Source organism: Rhinatrema bivittatum, chromosome 4 (genome assembly GCF_901001135.1).
Source record: "Rhinatrema bivittatum chromosome 4, aRhiBiv1.1, whole genome shotgun sequence".
Taxonomy (NCBI): domain Eukaryota; kingdom Metazoa; phylum Chordata; class Amphibia; order Gymnophiona; family Rhinatrematidae; genus Rhinatrema; species Rhinatrema bivittatum.
This window is the reverse complement of record NC_042618.1, coordinates 68,628,297-68,645,466: the sequence shown is the minus strand read 5'-3', so window position 1 is coordinate 68,645,466 and position 17,170 is coordinate 68,628,297. Positions and strand designations below refer to the sequence as shown.

General features: G+C 43.8%; 1 protein-coding gene and 1 long non-coding RNA gene across 4 annotated transcripts in view; one reads left to right on the top strand and one right to left on the bottom strand.

Moving 5' to 3' along the window:
• Window positions 1-17,170, bottom strand: part of GMFB (glia maturation factor beta) — a 92,802-nt gene that overhangs the window by 57,286 nt on the left and 18,346 nt on the right. The gene's annotated exons all lie outside the window — the stretch shown is intronic.
• Window positions 1-17,170, top strand: part of LOC115089890 — a 35,957-nt gene that overhangs the window by 2,764 nt on the left and 16,023 nt on the right. The window lies entirely within an intron of this gene.

The following is a 17,170-nucleotide window of genomic DNA, read 5'->3' as shown; positions in this document are numbered from 1 at the left end:
GTTTAACATTAGGATTAAATGTGTGGTATAATTTAGATACAGTGAATTCTGCCATGAGACAGGAGGATGGAGTAGAGGACCTCTTACTCTTTCCAGCTTTTTCTATAATTGTATGATACCAAATTGGACAAGTCAGACTTATTTGTCAGATAAAGTGAGGGCACAAAATGTGTCACAAATCTGAGTTAGACCAAGGCCTATTTTCTCTGAACCAAACAAAAATGGAATGACAGCAAGGACTTTGGATTTTTCACTACACCTTAAGAACTGGAAAATGCAGACATTACAGAAAAACAAGGTTATAAACCTTGACAAGGCTCCAAACTGTCTACATCTGGCCTTGCCTGAAGCAAAGAACTCTTGACACAGATTAGATGCTGTTTATCTTTAAGCATTCCTAAGACCATGCCATCACATGTAAAGATGAACTCTTCACTTTTGTTTAAATAAAAAAAAAAAAGAAAGAAAGAAACATCCAGTCAAGAGTTATGCTTGACTCTCATCCATGTGCGTACACTTTGCCAATTCACTGAATATAAAGTGAAATCCAGGAAAAAAGGTCTATCAAGGGCTTCTATTATCAGAGAATGTCCATTGACACCCTAAAGACCAGCCTTGCCACTGCTAAGAGTCCAGTATAGAAGCTGCCTGCATTCCTGCTTGTGTTTGAAAACAGACACTGACTGGATATCCCTGCTTCAAGCTACCTGCATCTTTGACTAGCACAGACATTCTGCCAAGAGAGACTGCACAATGCTTCAAATACCAATTATCAGTGTGGTGAGAAAAACTAATATTTACTCTCAGGGGAATTCTGACGACAAAAACTTAAAATTCTGCAAACTTCATACTGGTCAAAAAAACAATTTACATGATAGTCTAAGTAATTACGTTTTAAATTAATACAGAAAAAAGTTATTACTTAAACATGCAGAATTTTAAATATTTTGAGCAGAATTTCCCTAGAAATTCACTGTAAGTGTCCCTTCCACTTGCTCTCCCTACTCCCCTGGCCACTTTGCCCTCTCAGGCCCCAACTCCTCCACCTGCCAGCATCTCTCCCCTCTACCTCCAGGCTCAACCCCTTCCACTCTATTGCCAGTCCCAGAGTTTGACCCAGTTCTCAGTACTACCCCTCACACAGGCTCCCTCTGTCCCTCCCTCTCTCACACATGCTCCCTCTCTCTAGTACACATACACACACCCTCATACAGGATCCCTCACTCTCTCACACACACATTCCCTCAATACAGGGTCCCGCTCTCTTGCACTCACACCCACACAAGCTCCCTTTCTCTCTCACACATACACCCTCACCCAGGCTACCTATGTCTCTCTCTCTCACACACACACACTCCCTTCACACAGGCTTAGCACCCTCACATACACCCAAGCTCCCAACCTCTCACACACATACACACACTCCTTCACAATCTCCTCATATAGGCTCCCTCTCTCTGAAACCCACGCTCAAGCATCCCCCCCCCCTTCTTACCTCCCATGCTCTCTCACCCTTCCCTCTCTTACACCCCTCTCCCTGCTCTCACCCACACACATTCTCTCTCACCAGGGCCTTTATCTTCCCCGCGAGCGGATCGCCCAGGCCTTCATCTTTGCCGTGAGTGGAGTGTGTCCCACTGCACTCGCGGGCCTTTGTCTTAGTGTGCTCTGTTCGCGGCATGCCGGTGTCTCCTCTGCTATTTTCTGTGCTCCGCAGTAGCACAGAATTCCCCCAAGACTAAATATTGTGAAGGTCAGATGATTAATTCCAAGCAATCTAAAGTTACCCTGTAATATCTGTGAATTAAAGATCTGTTGCATAGTAATGACAGCAGAAAATGACCAAATGGTCCATCCAGTCTGCCCAGCCAGTTTCTTATGGTAGTATCTGCCATGCTGGTTACCTCATTTAGAAACTGTAAAAGTGCCCCTGTCTTGATTCACTAAAGCAATTATTATGTGTGTGTGTGTAATATCTAATATTTAATTGGATACAACTTAATACTTCAAACCTTAAAAAAATATTAATGAAACCCTTGTTCTAAATATGAAATCAGGAAATAAAACCTTAGAAATATGTAATTATCAGGACAAGACCCAGACTCTGGGGGGAGAGGGGGGAAGCAGAGCTTAAGCCTGTGTCAGCTCCAAAGCTCAGGACTAAAAGTCTTAGCCTCTAGACCAGCTAGGCATCTGAAGAAAGCAGAAACAGTAGAAGAGACGTTTGCCTCAGAAACACACCAATGGTTAACAGAGATTGGCAGAGGTTCAGCTTAAAGGAGTTGCTAGGAAGCAGGAAGTTGTTCGCAGCAACCTGAACTCTGACCTACCTCTTGCTACAGAACAGACTTCCTCCTGAAGGTGCAATTTACAGGCCAGGAGCTGGAATCTAAAGTCAGTCAAACTTCTGTTCCAAGCCTGCTTCATTATGAACTTGCTACTGACTTATCTTCCAGCCTGTAAGTCCAGTTCTGTGATCAAGCCTGAATCAGTCAGTCAATGTAACTCAGACTCCAGGTTCTGCTCTGCAAAGCCAGCTTCTAAATTAAGCCTGCTTCTGTGTGAAATGTTCCTGACAAACTCGGCCAGAACTGCAGCTTGCTAGTAAAGCCCGCTATTGTTCCTGAATGCAACCTGCCAGACTCCTGATTCCAGCCAGTCCTAGATCCAGTCCGAGCACCCCTCAGTCCTGCAAGTATCCAGAGAATGGAATCCTAATAAGCAAAATTGCTTATCTTGTAATAGGTGTTATCCCAGGACAGCAGGATGTAGTCCTCACATATGGGTGACGTCACTGACTGAGCCTTATCATGGAAAACTTTGTCAAAGTTTCTAGAAACTTTTGACTAGCACACTGAGGTCACTGAGCATGCCCAGCATGCCATAATTCCCTGATCCACAGGGGTCTCCCTTCAGTCTCGTTTGTAGCAACAAGCTTTAGCAAAAAATAAAATAATAAAACGTATGGGACCCAACTCCGCGGGGTGGCGGGCGGGTTTTGTGAGGACTACATCCTGCTGTCCTGGGATAACACCTATTACAAACTAAGCAATTTTGCTTTATCCCAGGACAAGCAAGATGCTAGTCCTCACATATGGGTGATTAGCAAGCAATAAGCTGAGTCATATTTATAGTGGACCAACAGCATACAACTTGTGCAACAGGCACAACAATTGGTGTACTGTTGGAAAATTTGAGGGAGCCTGAAATTACAGCAGGTAGGATGTAGAAGGAGTTGGGATTATACTGGAAACAAGTTCTTTAAGACAGATTGTCCATAGGCTGAATCCTGTCGTCCTTCCTTGTCCAGGCAGTGGTGAGCTGCAAAGGTGTGAAGAGAACTCCATGTTGCTGCTTTACATATGTCAGTTATTGACACCGAACGATAGTGTGCTACTGAGGTTGACATTGCTCTTACTGAATGCGCCTTTACTCACCCTTGGAGAGGAAGGCCTGCTTGTACATAGCAGAACTCTATAAAATCTGCAAGCCAATTAGAGAGAGTTTGTTTGGATCAAAAGAAACAAAAAGAGTTGAGTGGATTTCCTATGGACTGCAGTGCGGTCTAAATAATATGCAAGTGCACGTTTATAGTCCAAGGTGTGTAAAGCTCTCTCACCTTGGTGAGCGTGAGGTCTTGGGAAGAATGTGGGTAGTACTATGGACTGATTCAAATGGAATTCTGTAACTACTTTGGGAAGGAATTTTGGGTGTGTAAAGAGTACCACTCTGTCATGTAGGAATTTTGTATAGGGTGAGTATATGACAAGTGCTTGTAACTCACTAACCCTTCTAGCAGATGTAATGGCTATTAAGAAGATAGTCTTCCAAGTGAGAAATTTAACATTGCAGGAATCCATGAGTTCAAAAGGAGAACACATGAGTCTGGTTAACACCACATTAAGGTCCCATTCTGTGACTGGTGGCCGTATCGGGGGTTTAAGGTGAATTAAACCTCTCATAAACCTACTAACAAGGGGTAGCACTGATATTGGTGCATCCCCTACGGTATTATGGTAAGCTGAGATTGCACTTAAGTGTAACCTTATTGACGAGGTCTGGAGACCAGAGTCTGAGAGGTGCCACAGATAGTCTAATAAAGATGGTGTGGGGCAGGAGAAAGGGTCAATACCCTGTTGCGTACACCACATGGTAAATATTTTCCACTTAGAACAATAGTTTTTTCGTGTGGAAGGCTCACGTGAAGCTATAAGCACCTGAGAGACATTAGTTGAACGACTGAGTGGTTGCAAGATCAAGCTTTCAACATCCAGGCTGTAAGGGATAGGGATTGAAGATTGGGATGGCACAACCTACCCCGATCCTGAGTTATAAGAGTGGGTGTTGTGCCCAGGCAAATTGGTTCCCTGATTGAGAGATCGAGGAGTATGGGAAACCATACTTGTCGACGTCAATAAGGGGCTATGAGTATAATGGATCTCTTGTCCTGTTGTAGCTTCACTAGAGTCTTGGTTATTAGCGGTATTGGGGGATATGAGTAGAGAAGGCTTGAATTCCAGTGGCAAGCAAAGGCGTCCTTGACTAACTGGTTTCTCTGCTTGTGCAGGGAGCAAAAGTTGTCCACTTTGTGATTCAGTTCGGATACAAAGAGGTCCACTGATGGTTGACCCCAATGTTGAAATATCCTGGTCGCTATTTTGGGATCCAGGGACCACTCGTGAGGTTGGAACTGACAACTGAGGCGGTCTGCAACTAAGTTGTGAATGCCTGCTAGATAAGTGGCCCGGAGAAACATTGAGTGTGTTAGGACCCAGTGCCAAATTTGTGCTGCTTCTTGATAAAGGAGATACGAGCCGGTACCTCCTTGCTTGTTCAGGTACCACATGGCTACTGTGTTGTCTGTTTGTAGTAGAACAGTCTTGTGTGAAAGGAAGTCCTTGAACGCATGCAGCGCATAATGTATAGCTCGAAGCTCTAGGAAATTGATTTGAAATGGTGCTTCGAGTTTCGTCCAAGTACCTTGAGTTTGAAGATGTCCTAGGTGTGCTTCCCACCCTGTAGTTAAAGTTACTTGCGAAATTGGTTGTTGGAAAGGTAGGCCTGTGAGCAAGTTGTCCATGTTCGTCCACCAGAGAAGTGAGGAACGTAGTTGTTGAGTTATTTGAATTGGGAAGGACAGTGGTTGAAAGGCTTGTATTCACTGCGTGATCCTCATGGCTAATCTAGCCATAGGAGTGACATGAACTGTGGAGGCCATGTGACCCAGGAGAGCTAGTAATTGATGGGCTGTCGCATGTGTCCATGTGCGTAGAGATTCTGCTAATGAGGAGAGTGTCTGTGCACAGTCTTTTGGAAGGAAAGCTTTTGACATTATGGTGTTTAAATCTGCTCTGATGAATTGCAACAGGTGAGATGGTATGAAATGGGATTTCTGGTAACTGATTAGGAATCCCAATGAAAGGAATAGATTTATTGTGAGCTTGAGAGAGTTGAGAGCTCCTTGTCTTGTCTGGCTTTTGATGAGCTAGTCGTCCAGGTAGGGAAAAACATGTACACTTTCCTTGTGCAACTGGGCCACTGCCACCGCCAGGCACTTTGTGAACACTCGATGTGCTGAGGCAAGTCCTAATGGCAGAACTCTGTACTGGAAATGCTGACGTCCCACCAGGAATCGCAGATACTTGCGATGAGGAGGGAATATGGGAATGTGAGCATAAGCATCTTGAAGATCCAGAGAACAGAGCCAATCTCCTTTTTGAAGTAGAGCTAGCATGGTGCCCAATGATACCATTCTGAAGTTTTCTTTCCGTAGGAATTTGTTGAGTTTCCAAAGGTCTAATATGGGACGTAGGCCTTCTATTTTCTTTGTAATGAGGAAATAACGGGAGTAGAATCCTCTGCCCTGCTGAGGTCGGGGAACTGGTTCCACGGCCCTGGCTCTTAGAAGGGTGGATAATTATTTTTGTAAAAGCATGGAGTGATGGTTCACTGTCCAAGACAAGGTGGGTGGAGTATCATTTGGTACAGTGAGAAAGTCCAGATAATATCTGTGAGATATGATTGAGAGCACCCATTGGTCGCTAGTGATGTGCGACCAATTTTTTATGGAAAAAGGTGATCCGATCACCCACAGGTAGATTTGGGGTCAGATTGGCAGACAGGCTTCTGTTCTCTGGTGAGTTTTTAAAATCCAGAGGCCGGGCCTGTTTGTGGTGGAGGCTGAGCTCTAGGTGCTCTTGGTTGTCGGACTTGTGCTCTTTGCGCTGGCCTTGATGACCTACTGTTGGAGGATAGTATCTCTGTGGTCTATAATATGGCCTTTTGAAATCTTTCCTGGGAGGTCTACGTGCAGAAGGCTGGGATTCTGGCGGAACAGAGGAAAACTGACGTAGAGTTTCCAAGTGTTCTTTCAGTTGTGAGACTGCCTCACTTACCTTGTCTCCAAATAGATTATCTCCTGTACAAGGAAGATCAGCAAGTTTTTCTTGTATTTCTAATCTTAGGTCTGAGGCCTTCAGCCAGGCCCATCTGCGAGCACTAATGCCTGTAGCAACCATCCTGGATGAAGTTTCAAAGCTATTATATGCTGCTCTAACTTCATGTTTTCCAGCTTCCAGGCCTTTATAAATTATGTTATTAAAAGAATCCTGGAACTGTTGGGGAAGAGATTCAGACAATTCTTGGAGTTGTTTCCACAGATTACGTTGTTACTGCATCATATAAAGTTGGTAGGACGCAATTCTGGAAACTAGCATTGAGCCTTGAAACATCTTTCTGCCAATGGTATCCAAAAATCTGTGTTCTTTTACAGGAGGATTAGATGAATGTGGTTTAATCCTCTTAGATTTCTTTTGGGCAGACTCTAGTTGGGGCTTCTAAAAGCCAGGAATGTGCTGTACCAAATAGGTGGCATCAGTCCGTTTATTCACAGGTGGTATGGTACAAGGGTGTTCCCATAAACTGTGCTGCAATTCTACAAGAACTTCATGTACTGGTATTGCCAGGACTTCTTTTGGTGGATCCACGAATTGCAATACCTCCAGCATTTTCTGTCTAGTATCTTCTTCCGATACTAAGTGGAAAGGGATGGTATCAGCCATCTCTTTAATGAAAGTAGAAAAAGAGGTCCTCTGGAGGGGACTTCCTCCTTCCCTCTGGAAGAGAGAGATCCGATAGAACATCCTCCGATGAAGTATCTGTATCTGGATCATCCCAAGTGTCCGAAGAAGGTGGACGTGGAGGAATCTATGGAGGACGGAAGGATGGCATCGAGGGCTTCATCGGTGGTCTCAATGGAAATAAAATAATGGAGAGAAAGAGGTTTGGGACAAGAGATTCCCGATGGTCCTGGTATGGGCTCAGGTATCGGTAGATCCTTCGTTATTTCTTCTCCTATAGGCTGTGGCATCGGAGCATCGACTGGCTGCACCAGAATGGCACCAATAAGAGTATCCAATTTAGCCAACATGGGCACCAACAAAGATAGATCCGGCATCAGTGTCTGTGTAAGCATCGGTGCCAGCATCGGTGATGGAGTCTGAGCCGGCGATGGACTTGACACCGGTGAAGGGATTGGCACCGGCGATGGAACTGGCATTGAAGGTGGAATCAGCATTGGCGCTGGCATCGAAGGCATCTCTCGGATTGCATCTCAAACTGCCTGGTGGATATAACTGTCCAGTTCCTCCCTTATAGCTGATGAAGTCAGAGCAGCTATAGGGGAGGCAGTGAAGGTGAAACCGGCCTCTCCACAGGTCCCTGTGGAGGCACGGTTGTCAGCACCGATATCGGTGGGGATCACCTAGGAGTCGCAGGCCTCAAGGGCATTAGTGACTCCTCCCTCAGAGGTTTCTTAGGAGTTGGTTCGATGGGCATCGAGGGAACTCTGGACATCGTGTCTGAATCCGGAGGCCTCCAATGTCTATGCTGGTGCTTCTGTCGATTCTCGACACTCTTTGTTTAGATGATGGAAGTAGACTTTATCGACGACCGGGAAGGGGGTCGGTGATGGTCGATCACCCGCTTTGTCCGGACAACGTCTAGTTTTTAGAACTACTTTTTTAACCGCTCCAGCCGGATTCGATTGTGTTGAAGTCAAAGTCAACAGCATCAATTGAAGATGAAAAAGATGCTCCATCTTTTTCATACGCACTCGCCTGTCCTTTGGTGTCATTTCAGCGCATTTCGGGCATGTCGACACATCATGTCTCTCGCCGAGACAGAGTACACATTCAACGTGCAGGTCCGTTATGGACATAGTGCGAGAACAATTCGGGCACTTTTTAAACCTGGTAGCCATATTGAAGGCCGGACAGACGTCGACAACCTTCTGACTGGATTTTTATCGATAACTGAATCGACCGGAAAATTCAAATCACTCACCGGAGATGAAAAAGAGGGAGACCTCTACAGTGGGATAACTTTTTCCGAAAATTTTTTTTAACTTTTTCTAGTGTGAATTTACCACACAGGGCTCCTTACCCATGAGGCTAACAGCAGCACGGAAAAAAAGAAGACTGAAGGGAGACCCCTGTGGATCAGGGAATTATTGCATGCTGGGCATGCTCAGTGGCCTCAGTGTGCTAGTCAAAAGTTTCTAGAAACTTTGACAGAAAGTTTTCCATGATAGGGCTCCGTCAGTGACGTCACCCATATGTGAGGACTAGCATCCTGCTTGTCCTGGGTTAAAAAGTAGTTTTCCCTGTAAAAGCTTAACACATGTATGTCATTGGTGCTTTTCAATGTATTTTATGATTTGTATAATGTGTTTTATTAGAATTATTAGTTTTGTTTTTTCTATTCCCTTTATGTATTCATAATTTTATTGTAAGCTTATGATTGTATGAATTTTATTATTTTTTTAATATTATTCTTAGTAAATTTATGACTGAGCACAGAATAACAGTATATAAATGCAATACATAAATCAGATATAGACCAGGGGCTCCCAACCATTCAGGGAGTATGGATCCCTTTTCAGCTTCAAAATGTTTCCCAGACACCCCCCCCCCCACACACACACACACAAGAAATGATGAGATGCACTCCAGAATTATTCTTCTATCTACCCTTTGGGATCCTGCCAGGTACTTGTGACCTGGATTAGCCACTGATGGAAATAGGATACTGGGCTTGATGGACCTTTGGTCTGACCCAGATGGCAATCTTATGTTCTTTTAATGTATAAAATGATTGAAACTGAATACGAAGGGAGGGCAATTTCCAAAAGTTATTTAAAAATTGTCTTCATAATTGAAGGTCAAGACATTCCACCTTCCAATCCAGCTGCAATGGGGAAAAAGAAGAAAAAGTTTTAAAAAGCTCCAGGTTGGCAACTTGTACCTGTAGACCTACAATCTAATTTTTATAGGGAAACTGCTCACTTGAGTTTCCTTCTGAAAACAGGCCAGTGGGGAAAAACCAGTAATTTTGTTCCTGTGTACTTTTCATCTGCTTTTGAAGCAGGTTCATGCCTGTAATTTGCAAGTATGCACATGGATTTCAAAATTAAATCTCTGCATGTACTTTCCCTCCCCCAACCTAGCTACTTTTCCCCCGTAGGCAGAAGTATATATGCTGTTCACAGCACAGAAACTTTTACCCTCAGTGGCAGGGAATAAGTTTTCAAAAGGGACTTTTTACATAGGTAAACATGTGTTTGCCCACAAAGTTTTGAAATGTACAGTCTCTGAAAACAGACTGCCTTTTAGCCTGCTTTTCTTATACTTTATTTTTTTTTATAATTCTTACAGATACTGAAAAATAGTCACAAAATAATTTCAATTTTAGAAAAAGCAAAATAGCAGCCTACTTTTTAATGGGAAGGCAGCTAATGAGATCTCCATGTCTGTGTCCTCCCCTAAATAATTTTTGTTTGTCATATCCACACCTGGCTATAATCTCATCCTCCCTCCTCCATGATCCTGGTTATTTTTCCCTTCTTCCCTCCCTCCTCTCTCTACCTCAGTCCAGCTTGATTCCAGAGGGACCTCTCCTCTCCTCTGATAGTCTGCAATCCACTCTCATGCCCCTTAGCCAAGTCAACTATGGATTCCCGTCTCCCTCTTTATCCTCCAATCCTGTCTCACTCTCTCTCTCCCTGTCTTTCCCTTGTACTCTCAACCTTAGTCCCATTTCCTCTTCTCTTACTTTGAGCCATTGTACTCCCCTTCCTGGTGTGAATCTCCTCTCAGGCCAGTGGCAGAAGCAGGAAATGTTTCTCACCCTAAGCCAGCTTGCTTCTGCTTTCTTCAGTGTACAGCAGAGGCTGCAAAGGTTCTGACAGCTGCAATCAGCCCCTCTCTTCCCTACATCAAGTGCAGCACTGGGGTTTATGATTCGAGGGCTGAGGTTGATCTCTCTTCCCAACCTCTGCTAAACAGTGTGATTTGAGGCGTCTAATGGAGGTGAATGGCTCTAGTGTTCCTCCTCCTGTGCTGAGGCAATGTGGGGTGACGTTTTCAGGGCCATAATAGGCCCCGCTCTCACTCTGCTGGCCTGTGATAGCAGCTCCACTAATCAGAAGTTGCAGCAACCCTCATAAGCTTTTATGCATTCCTTCTGGAGGACTCCCTGAGATGATCTCACAAACCCCAGGTTGGGAACCAATAATATAAACTGCATTTTAAATAAAATTCATTTTCCATAGTTTCAAAGTACATGTGACAAACTATTTATTTATTTGTACAGTTTTTTTATACCGTTGTTGAGAGACAATGTCTCTTTATGGTTTACAACATATTAAAAAAACAATAAATTACTAAAATCTCATAGTGTAGAATAAAAATTACAATAAATCGACTAATACAAATAAAAACTTAGAAGTAAATAAAATTTTCATTAAAAATTATAAAGAGAAAAGAAAAACTATAAAAGAAAATAAAATCAAGTTAATGAGATCAATTTAGTAACTCTCCATCTTGAAGTCATGCTGCATCCTCTGTGTTACTCACAAAAAGCTTGCCTGAAGCACCAGGTTTTTAGATCCTTTTTGAAAGTTTTCAAGTTTGACTGCAGTCTTAAATCTGGTGGTAAGGTGTTCCATAGTTTTGGACCAGCGATAGATATCGCACGGTCTCTAACCTCGCTGAGATGTGCTGATCTTACCGTAGAAACAGTAAGACCACCTTTGTTGGCTGATCTTAGTTCATGTTGGGGGATATGTAATCTTATAGTTGAATTTAGCCAATTTAGCTAAATTCAAACTAATGCTCACCCTGTTTCGACTGCTTCTTTTATTGTGAAAGAACAACTTCTGACATCCAAGAAAAGATGTTAGTGCCACTCTGCTGCATGCTAACTTGAATACAAGATTAATACAAACATACATACACAATTTACATATATATATTTTTTTATAAATCTGCATGCAAACTGCATGCTTCCATTTTATGCGACGCAGCAAATGCAGGTCTGACACATCAGGTACATCCCCTTCAGCAAAATAGAGAAGGAACTGAAGTCACAGACTGTTTCCACTGCACACAGCACAAGATGGACTTGCCTGAGAGCAGGAACAGTGTCATTTACTGATATGTTATTTCCAACTTTTAAGCTGTTACCTTGTAGCAACACTTAAAAGCAATATCCCATATTATCTCACACACAAGATTTTCATATTTCTACCAGTTTTTGTCATCTGACAGGTCATCATACAAAGCACACATTAATCATATACCTGTGGTTAATGTGCCTATGACGAAGTCAATTGGACCGTTAGATGATAGAGGGGTAAAAGGGGCACTTAGGGAAGACAAGGCCATAACTAAAAGACTAATGCTTTGCTGTTTACTGAAAAGGATGTTGGGGAGATATCTGTGCTGGAAACTGTATTTAATGGTGATATTTCAGAAGAACTGCAACAAATCATGGTGAACATGGATAATGTAATAGGGCAGAATGACAAAAAAAAAAAAATAGCCAATCTCCTGGCCAAGATGGTGTACCCTTCCAATGTTCCAAAAGAGTTAAAAAATGAAATTCAAATCTATTTCTTATAAATTTGTAACCTATTATTAAAACAGTCTATTATATATGAAGACTGAAGGGTGGCCAATGTAATGCTGATCTTCAAAGAAGATGTGATCCAGGAAACTATATACAAAGTGAGTCAGATGTCCGTACTGGGTAAAAATCGTAGAAACTATTCTAAAAAGAACAAAATTATAGAAGAGAGAAAGACATGGTTTAATGGGACACAGTCAGAATGGATTTACTTAAGGGAAGTCATGCCTCAGTTTTTTTAGGTGTTAAACATGTGGATAAATGCAAGCTGGTAGATAAATGTATTCTGAAAATCCAAATATGCTATAACAAAAATTCCTCATTAGAGAATCCTATGAAAATTATCACCATGGAATAGGAGATAGAGTCCTATTGTCAATTGCAACCTGGTTAAAAGAGATAGTCCTCTTCTCTGTTTCCTAAATGATCAGTTTTCTCAGTGAAAAAAGGTAAACCATGGAGTACCTTAGGGATCTATACTGGCATCTATGCTTTTAAATATATTTATAAGTGATCTGAAAAAGGGTACAATGAATGAGGTGATTAAAGTAGATGACAAGATTATTCCCAGCTGTTAAATCACAAGCAAATTGTGAGAAATTGCAGGAGGACCTTGTGAGTCTGGGAATCCAAATGGAAGATGAAATTTAATGTGGACAAGTACAAAGTGATGCATTTAGGGAAAAAGTAACCTATAATGTAGTTATACAATGTTAGGTTCTATATTAGATGTTACTACCCAGGAAAAGGATCTGGGCATCATTATGTATAGTATTTTGAAATCCTTGGTTCAGTGTATGGCGGCAATCAAAAAAGCAAACAATGTTAGGAAAGGAATGGAGAATAAAACCGAGAATGTCAGTAGATTTACTTAATGACTGGAGGGAGGACAATAAGTCAAATTTGATCACCGTTCTCTAACACCAAATTCTGCATTCCACTGGGAATTAGGTCTAAAACTGTTCCCCCTCATCTGTTCTCAAACTATTTCATGTAGCAATTATTTCATCTAGAAACTTTACTTCCTGTTCTCTAGACAAAAGCTATGTGCACCAAGAAGTAGATGTAACAGTGTGCATGTAGTTCTGCTTCAACAATTTAAGACTGATTTAGGAATAGTACCTGATCCCTGAGAGCTGAGAGGCTTGAAGGTGATGTACTCACACAGCGGTTCCACATAGGAGATGGCACTAGGGCTGGAACAGAGGCAGGCCCTCGAGGAGCGAGTACCTGGTTCCAGGGAAAGCTCTGAGGTGGAGATGGTAGTACTCACTGGTGTTGACGATAGCAAATTCTTCCAGGCAGAGGAGAAGGTAGGAGCAGGCAGCGAGAAAGGAACATGGGCCCTCGAGGAGCGAGAACCGGTTTCCTGATAGCGACCTGAAAAGCAAGTGAGGCCCCGAGGAGTGGGAACTCCATTAGTGTAAGAGTCCAATGAATATTGGAGGCAGAGTAGCTGGGTACGGAGAGCGAATCCCATCCGTAAGAATCCCCTTGCTAACTCAAAGGCTAGCAAACAGTGTAGGCTTTAAATATCCGGGTAGCGTGACATCATCACAGAGGGACGCCCCTGAGGTTCGCGCCAAGTAGGAAATAAGTATGACCTGAGGATCATAGATGTTTAAGCAAAAATTCAATTGAAAGTGGATGAATGGTTCAAAAAGTTATTGGTGGTAGGAGTCACACTTCCCCTGTAGGAAACTAAGCTTTAAAAAAAATAAAAATAAAAAAAAAAAATCAAAAAACCCATGTATAGTTTTCACAAAATTTAAGATTTAGAAACAATTTAGAAACAATCAGGGGTTGTTTTTAATTTTTGTTTTGTTTTTTTACACAGGAGGTAGGTACTTGCTTGTATGGAGTACGAGCACCTTTTCCTTCTACCTGCGAATTTGCCCTGTGGTCCCTCAAAACATGCATCCTGCACGTTAGTACTGGTACCTTTTTGTTCAGAAGGCAGATTTATATTCAGTGCTTTCTATGTTTAAAAAAACAAAAACCTGAGAGCTTTCCTATCTCAAAAAATGTAAAACCCCTTATACTGTTAAACCTTTATAAAGCACTACAAGCCATGCACAGCCATACAAAAGTGTCCTGGTTCCATGGAGCTTACAATCTAGTCAGACAGGCACTGAAGAGCAAACATGACTCCTGAAGTATAGTCAGGCTGTTAAGCCAACATCTCTCCTTGCCCCTTCTTCCCTTTCACCCAGTGAAATTTGTAATGGATTTTGTAGTAGAATCTGTAATAGGTTCTTTATTAAAGGGAAAATAGAGCCAAGGAGCTGCAAATCGGGAGGGCAAGGTCTATCATTACTATAGATCAGCAGTGATTTTCTGCCAGGATATCAACAAGGAACCTTTTTGAACCTGCTTCCTTTTTTCCTCAATGGGAAAAAGTGGAAGGTGAAAAGTTGCTGCTGGACCTAACCTGGTACCATTGCTATATATAAGCATCACCATAGCCCCACAGTACCAGCATATGCACAGGATACTTGGTGTTTTGGATCAAACACTATTTGAAAACACAGATGCCGACATCAGATTAAAGTATGAAATGCATGAACCTCGTTATCCTTATTTCAATACACAGGCACTCACTCTCCTGATATCACCAATCTTTGGAATTGGGTGAAGCAAGCTTTCTGAGCATGCTCCAGCCATATCAATGCAAATTAAGGGCAAAAAGTAAAAAAAAGAAATTTGCCCAGGCTGGTCTCACCAGGCAGCCTTTTTAAAATAAAAAAAAAACCAAACATGTATTTGGTCAATTCCACAGGACTTAATTAAGAGTGTAATAATTTAAAAAAAACCAAATCTCATCTGCTGCAAAAAAAAAAAAAAATTCATGTTCAGAAGGAACTAGCAAAATGTAAAATAGGAGTCAGGAAGCATCATATATGATGAAGCCATAGGAGCAGAGGAAAAAAAAGATTTCATTAACATTATACTTTGCTTTGCATGTGATCCCTTATAAGCAGGCTGTACCTCAGGAAACATTTCCTGTCAATAGCAGGGCTGAATTAACCATGCTGTCATGGGAACTGTCAATCAAGCCCAGGAGGCAGAGCTTCAAAGTGATGTCAGAGCTTTGCTCTGAGGCTGCACGTGAGTTCCCGTGCTGGAATAGACTCTCCTCAGTCTGTTTTATCACATGCGGAGCTTCAGACCTCCTCAGCTCTGAAGAGAAAGTTTCCAAAAAACTTCGGAAAAAAAAAAAATAGACGACAATTACCCAGGTCCATGAAGGAACACAGTAGGAAAGAAGGAGGACGGCCATCAGGGTTCAAACCGTGCCCCTGTGGCAAAGTCATGTCCATCACGGATGGACATGACCACTGCCATCGGTGTCTGGGCGCAGACCTGCCCGATGTGCGGCAGGATGTCCCCCAGGGCGCGCCGTCAGCGGCATGAGAAGATGGCAGCGCTGATGGACTGTAGACAGGGCTCCTACGCTCCACCCTCTGAGGCCCGATCTTCACCGGGACCAGCCGCCCCGATGCCCCCACAAATGTGTCTGGCATCGTCCTTAGAACCGGCAATGACCAGGTCGATCACGGAGCATGGGAAGAAGTCCAAGCATGATAGGCCTCAAGGCCGTGACCAAAACGAGCCGACCGCCATGGTTGTAACGCGTCGACGGTGTCAATGAGCCGGACAGCCAAAAGACCTGTGACGCAAACAGAGGCTGCGGTCAGGCAACATGGTGCTCGGCGTCGCGAGACGCCTAGTCTGCACAGACACCCGGCGCATCCACATCGGCGCAGAGACAAAGCACATCCTCATCTGTGCCGACACATCGACACTGACGCAGGGCACATCTAATACGATGCTAGATGCGGCGCAGATGCATAAGCGACCTTCGAAGACGACGCACACGGCGAAAGCATGACAGAAGACGAAGCATGCGTCGCCGGCGCAGGGTGAGAGTGCATAGACACAACCACGGCGCATATAGACACAGGATGTCTCCCATACGCCTACTCCCGGCGCCATCGACACATGCATCGAGGCCGGGACTGAAAGCTGCTTACAGAACGACGCAGCCCACAGGGACACCACAGAGGACCCCGACTACCGCCCACCTCAGCTCCGGATCGTCATCCCCGGCCGAGAGCAGGAAGCAACCGTGGGGTACATCTATCTCCTCGGGATCTTCCTCGCCATCCCTCCAGGTTTTCTCCAACCTCTCCTCTGCATCACATCACAGATCCACAGGGGACGTACTACAGGAGCCCCTCACAAAGACGAAGATTATCAAAGACTGCCAGGGTGACCCGTAAACTCTCACCACAGCCAGACTTGGACATCCTTAAAGCGGCGGTACCACCGAACGCCCCACAGGGCTGTCTTGCCCTCTAATGCCTCCCCAAACAAAGGAGGCCTTCTTCAATTTGTCCATGGTTCTTTCGAGCTTCTACGAGGTCATGCAAGCTTCCTTTAACATGCCAGGTTCCTCACCGAGCGGAGATGGGCAATTTCCACGTCCCTCCACTCTCAAATCACCCTCAAGATCTAGGTCGCCATCTCCATGAGAAAAAACCCCACCGTCACCAGGGGTGCCACCAGAACCCATTGTTAGACCAGTCTCTCCAGTGGCCCCCATGGGATGCCCCTCCAATCTGGGAGAGGGACCTGCAGAACCTTACTCCCCACCGGAGGACTTAAAACATATCCAAAGTTTTTGGACAAAATGGGTAAGACACTGAACATATTAATCCAGAAGGTGCCAGACCCGAGGGCGGACACCCTCGGTCTCTTAAAAATTTTTGACCTACCATCTGAACCCACCGTGCTACCCACTCATGAGGTACTCAGTTCGGTCCTAGAGAAATCCTGGGAGACACCCTTCATTCTCCATGCCATATCTTGGAAGACTGACATAAAATATAAGATGCAACCGTCTCCGTATTATGCTACCCCTCAATTACCGCATGCTTCCATCATCATGGAGTCCGCCATGGCAAAAGCCAAAAAGTCCAAACTTCACTCTGCAGCACCCCCAGGAAGGGATCTGAAATCTTTGGTTGAATTTGCAAAACGAGCTTTTGAATCTTCCATGCTGGCGGGTAGGATCAACCAGCACCAATTTACATAGTCCAGTACATCTATGAGTTGATCCAACAGGTGAAGGACATGTGCCCAAATTCGGACCCCACTTCAGAGAACCCGGACCTTATCCAAGACATGGAGGAAGCCACCAGAC